This window comes from Nannospalax galili, unplaced genomic scaffold (assembly GCF_000622305.1).
Source record: "Nannospalax galili isolate Female #2095 unplaced genomic scaffold, S.galili_v1.0 scaffold211, whole genome shotgun sequence".
Taxonomy (NCBI): Eukaryota; Metazoa; Chordata; class Mammalia; order Rodentia; family Spalacidae; genus Nannospalax; species Nannospalax galili.
Window position 1 is genome coordinate 2,784,028 of NW_008329624.1, and position 5,799 is coordinate 2,789,826.

General features: G+C 46.0%; 1 non-coding gene across 1 annotated transcript; it reads left to right on the forward strand.

Moving 5' to 3' along the window:
• The first annotated feature begins 5,462 nt into the window (after positions 1-5,462).
• LOC115071510 lies at positions 5,463-5,546 on the forward strand. The gene has a single exon (XR_003850590.1). It is a non-coding gene; the product is annotated as a small nucleolar RNA SNORD79 (small nucleolar RNA).
• The last annotated feature ends 253 nt before the right edge of the window (positions 5,547-5,799 follow it).

Sequence of the window (5,799 nt, forward strand, 5' to 3'; positions counted from 1 at the left end):
CACACAGAGTTTAAAATTTCATCTGCTTTCATTTCATTTCACCATAGGCCTCTCAAGTACTTGAAGGCCAGGCTGGAAAAGGGTAAGGATGACAGGTAGCCTGCTTCCGAGCAGGCTCTGCCAGGGCAATCAGCCCAGTGTTGATGCTGTGCCCACTTGAAAAAAAGGCTCATTCCAGCTTTGGATGTGATTATTCAGCCTGGGAATGTGAAAAAATATCCCACCCTGAGCCAGGAAAGTACCAGAGTCACCCAGGAAAGTCTCTCAGATCTCCCCAGCTCCTGAGTCTTCTCAATCCTTGTCTTTGGCAGACAGGATCACTAATGGATTCAAAACAAGGTACAAGGGTATAGTTCAGCTACAAAGCCAGATTCTACAGGACCTGAGTGGGTCAGCCTTAGCATGCTTCATACCCTGGCCTGGGCCTTGTCTAGACAAAACAGGAAGAAATGAGTTTGCCAAAGTTGTAAGTGTCCTGGGTACAGGGTTTATTGGCATGTACAGGACAGGCTGGAATGGGACCTGTCAGAGGCTTCAAAGTCTTCCCTAACCCATCCCCAGCACATGCTCCAGTTCAGAGCTGAGCCTACCCACCATCCTCCAGTTCAGAGCTGAACCCACACACCATCCTCCAGTTCAGAGCTGAGCTTACCCACCATCCTCCAGTTCAGAACTGAACCCACACACCATTGAACTGAGCCTACCCACCATCCTCTTTGGACCAAGAACTGCTTCCCATTGTTGGCTTCAGGTTGGAGTTCATTGGCAGGTGCCAGGGGTCTACCTGAGTATTACACAGAACCTTTCACAAAGGAGTTGTCCTGCACTCATCCATACCAGCACTCTTCAGCCTGTCGAGTTCTTCAGGTAAGGAGAGAGTAAAGAGGAGAATGTTGAATCTGTTTTCTAATTAATGCCGCATAACTATTCTGAAGCTAAGCCTAAATTAAATCAATGTTTACATTTTTTATTAAATGCATGGATTGTGGAAAACTACTATATTCTTATCTAAAAGAGAGAGACTTCTAAATAAATTATTATTCCCCTTGTCCCTTTCACCTATTCTGGAGGTCAATGTATTTCTTTTCTCACTCAAAGCAATTAAAGCATTCATCCCCCCCCACCTATTTGTTGTATATGTTTAACTTCTAATATACCTCTCCCTCTCTCCATCCTCCTGTTCCCTCCTCTCTCTCTCCCTCTCCCTCTCTCCCCCCACAATAAGCTATCACAGAAATAGTAAATGCACCAAAGTGTTGTTTTCTTTCAAATAAACATCACACATATGAAGAGTTTTGTAAACCCTCTTTTATTGCCATTGTGCATGGCTCTGATGAGGCAGCCAAGTAGATTTTCAAAGACACATGCTTACTGCATTAATCCAGCCATTAAAAATAATTGGGAGATGGAAGATTGGATTGTTTCAGAGCAACTGTGTTTGTAGCTGCCACAAAGCTAGATAATAGCTTCAACTGGGATGATTTTATCTGCTCATAAGCCCCAGGAATTATATCCACAGTGAGTGGAAAGGCACATGGACATCTTGTGCTATGGCAAAGATTTTTCTACCGATTGATGAACTCTTAAAAGAAATTTATTTTGGGGGCTGGAGAGATGGCCCAATGGTTAAGAGCACTGACTGCTCTTGCAGAGGACCCGGGTTCGATTCCCAGCACCCACATGGTGGCTATGAACCGTCCTTAACTCCAGTTCCAGGGGAATCTGAAGCCCTCTTCTGACTGCCACGGCATTGCACAACACAGGTGCACTCACATACATGCAGGCAATACACTCGTAAAATAAAAATAAGTATAAAAAAAGTTTAATTTTAAAAATTTCTCTTTATGACAAAGGTATGAATGAACAATTCTCTTAGTTGGTCTGGATATTTTAAGACTCGAGAGAACAAGAGCTTCCACTTGGAAGAGCCAAGGAAACATAGCTTGGGATTCTATATTAAGGGAGATAGTTTTAGCCTGCAGGACAAAGAAAAAATGGTTCAAGTCCTGTTAACCTTTTTCCCAGTGCATTCAGATGTGATATTCCATGATAGCCAAACATTTTGTCATGAAAACAAAACAGTAAAGCATGGTTAGCTCTTAGTAGACTCAAAGCCCTGTCCCTGGGCAATGGTGACCTGTTGTTCATAGTATTTCATGTTTTCAGAGAGTTGAGTGCATAAGAGCCTGTCACACACTGATCAGTGTTTGCAGAGCTGATCTTAAGCCTGAAATGAATTAAGTGCTTTACTCCTTCCATAAAAACTGCCAATGACATAAAAGACAAAGCTTAATCTTTACAAGATATTATGTAGGCCAAGAAGGACTAGGGAAGAGGAACATCGGCTTCAAGCAATGTGTGTGTGCCGTTTGAATGCCGTTCTGCCAAAAAGGTGGCTTTCCTACATTGAGTCTCTGTGTTTCCCATTCAGCCTCCAACCAGTTGTTCTGTGTTCCTCCTTCTAACACACACACACACACACACACACACACACACACACATGTGCGTGCGTGCTTTCACCCTTCACCCCCCCCAATAAAAGGAGATAGAAATTGTTTGACTACTGGTAAGAAAATCTCCCAAATAACAGTGACTTAGAAAATCAGCTCTATCATGCAAAATAAGTATAAATATAGGCCATTAAGGGCCAGCAATATTGTATTTGCTACACAATGTCAACAGGAGAGGTACAGACTTCCTTCCATCTGCATTCTTCCATTCTTTTTTAGTATTTTATTTTTATTTTATGTGTATGAGTGTATTGCCTGCATGGGTATAAGTACAGCCATGTCGTGCAATGCCTGCAGAAGTCAGAAGAGGGCATCACATCCCCTAGAACTGGAATTATAGATGATTCGTAGCTGCCATGTGGGTGGTGGGAACTGAACCCCAGTCCTCTGTAAGAACAGCCAGTGCTCTTACCACTGAGCCATCTCTCCAGCCACAATCTTAAAAGTGGCTTTCATCCTGATGGTCATCTCCTGGTCACAAGACTGGTGCTATACAGTTCCAACCATCAAAGCCATATTTCAGGAAGAGGAGAGAAGGGATGGAGCAAAATGGGTACAGGACACTTCAATTTGCTCCCTTGGAAGAACATTCCAGACTCTTTACCATGTGGTTTTTCCATGATCAATGGGAATTCATATGGTTACTACAGGCTGAACAAGAAGCTGAGCCGCATGTTTTCACTGAGCACATTGCTACCCTGAATATCAGGGTTCTGTTGCTAAGGAAGAAGAGGAAATGAGTCCTCAGGATACAGATTTACCTCATCTTTAATGAAAAACAGAACCCTCCAGCTTGACGTCATTCATTCTCCCCTGTACCAGCACGTTCTGTTCACCTACCTATGTTCTTCTTCCTGGAGAGCCCCCACTTGCTAAAGCAGAGCTCCCCAAGTCCCTTTTCTTCCCTCTCCTCCACAGCTTTCATTCCTCTCTTACCACTTCCTAGACCACAAACCTTTCTATTTGATTTTGGTTTGTGGGCCTCCCTATGCTGTCTCTCTGTGTAAACTAAGGTGGCCTCTAACACAGTCCTCCTGCGTCAACCTCCTGAGCAGTGGGATTTCAGGCATGCATTGCCACATCCTGCCCTCCTGTTTGAAATCAAGTGAGTGAAGCCTCTTCCTTGCCCCAGCAGTTCTGCTCTAAGCTCTCGAATTCCTCTGATCACCAACATCCCTGAAGAGTGGCTCCATCTAACCCCTGCATTTCTTTACCTTCCTCCTCGGCCCCCCAACAGCACACATCTTAGATGGTGCCCTCCCAGATCTCCCTTGCCAACTCTAGTGGCCTGGCTCTACCTCATCTCTAAGGGTCCTGAGGCATCTTGCATTGCTGAACAGCCTGGAAGGGAAAGGCAGCCAGCTGGGTGGCCCCAAGGCTGCTGTGTGATGCTCTGTCCCTGGCTCACTGAACTATTGTCTTTATCCCAATTCACATGTGCCTGTGTTCGGCTTCCTACCTACCTACCTACCTACCTACCTGCACACACACACACACACACACACACACACACACACAGAGTCCACAAGCCTAGATCCTCTGCCTTCATTCCCCCTTTATTGCACCAATGCCTTCAGCTCCCCTGTGCTGTGGACCTGAAGCCTCCATCTCCCATTTCCCCCAGCACCAGCCCCACAGCTGAACCAGCCTCAACTGGGCAGAAAATACTTTAGGCCAGTCTGGCTCATACTGTGGGGCCTCTGTGCCTGTTTCCTTCCCTGCCACTGAGGCTGCTCTAGGGCCACCATGTTATTCTTAGCTCACAGCTTTCCCTGAGCTGGCCCATGAGTGGCCCAAGCCATCTTTCTCCCCAAAGCAGCCTCATTTCAGGTCCTTTTTCCCTCAGGAGTCCTGGGCTCATGGCTCTCTGATGCTTCCTTCCTCTGCATTGCAGTCTGGGCCTGTCCTGTCCACTCTTCCTTTATCACATCCATCAAAGTTGCCCTCCTTTCCCTTTCTAGTCTCCTTCCTCTTTCCCCCAGAGGTGGCTACAAAGTGCCTCCCTCCCCCTCACATCTTCCTGTGCCTGACCATTCCTGATGACCAGGGCAAATTCATCTCCTTCACTGCTAGGCAGTGCTGGGTAAGGCTGTCAAAGGCTTTCTCTTTCCCATGTGCTGCTCCTACCAGCATCTGGAGCCTCGTAGTACCTTGACCTCCTTTCCCTCTCTCCCTGTCCTGCGCACATGGTGCTGGGGTTTGGGTGCTGATGGGATACTGTCTCTCTTCCCTCACTCAACTGACATCTCTATCCTCCATGCCCAAGCTGTTCTCTGACTTTTCCCTTACCTATGTCCTTCCTGACCTTTGAAGACCAACATCTCCATCAGGCCTTCTCTGACAGCCCATGTGCCCTTCCTTGCTGTCAATTGCTGAGACATCTGGACCATTCCATTATCTCCAGGGACCCCAGAGTGATTGAGACACCAAGGTTTTACACCTTGCATTGGCACTGAGCCACGGGGTTACTGCACCAGTCAGTGGCACTCTGTGAGCACTAAGGAAGGGCAGAGGTAAAAAAAGATGAAGAGGAATGATGACCTTTCCAGAACTGAGGACCAGGACTGGAGAGATGGCTCAGAGGTTAAGAGCACTGGCTGCTCTTGCAGAGGACCCAGGTTCAATTCCCAGTACCCACATGGTGGCTAACAACCATCTTTAACTCCAGCTCTAAGGGATCCAGCACCATCTTCTGACTTCTACAGGCATTGCACAATATGGGTGCACTTACATACACGCAGGCAGTACACTCATACACATAAAATAAAAATAATAAAAACTGGGCTGGGTGTGGTAGCACACACCTTTAATCCCAGCACTTGGGAGGCAGAGGCAGGCAGATCTTTGTGAGTTCAAGGCCAGCCTGGTCTACATAGTGAGTTCCAGGACAGCTGGAGCTAGGGAGCCCCTGTCTCAAAAAGACAAATAATAATAATAATAATAATAATAATAAATTGTTAGTGATGACATAAAAGTTAAAACAGATGGGAATCTCTCTGAAGGAGATTGAAGAGTAATTCTTAAACTGAAACAGCAGTTGGGAACTCTTAGGAATCTACCTTTAAATTACCCATTGCTCAACTGAACTGAATTTCTGCAGGTACTAAGTCAGCTTGACTGAATGGACATGCACCTGCAAGTTTTACACAAAAGGTAAATATTTTTCTTTAAAGTTCAAGGACTCCCATGGCAGCAGGGGACATGCTCCATGGGCTGTTTAAAAGGCAGCTGGATGGAAGCTTTGGGATGAAGAGTCTATATGTCTACACAAGATTGTCTGACTATCATA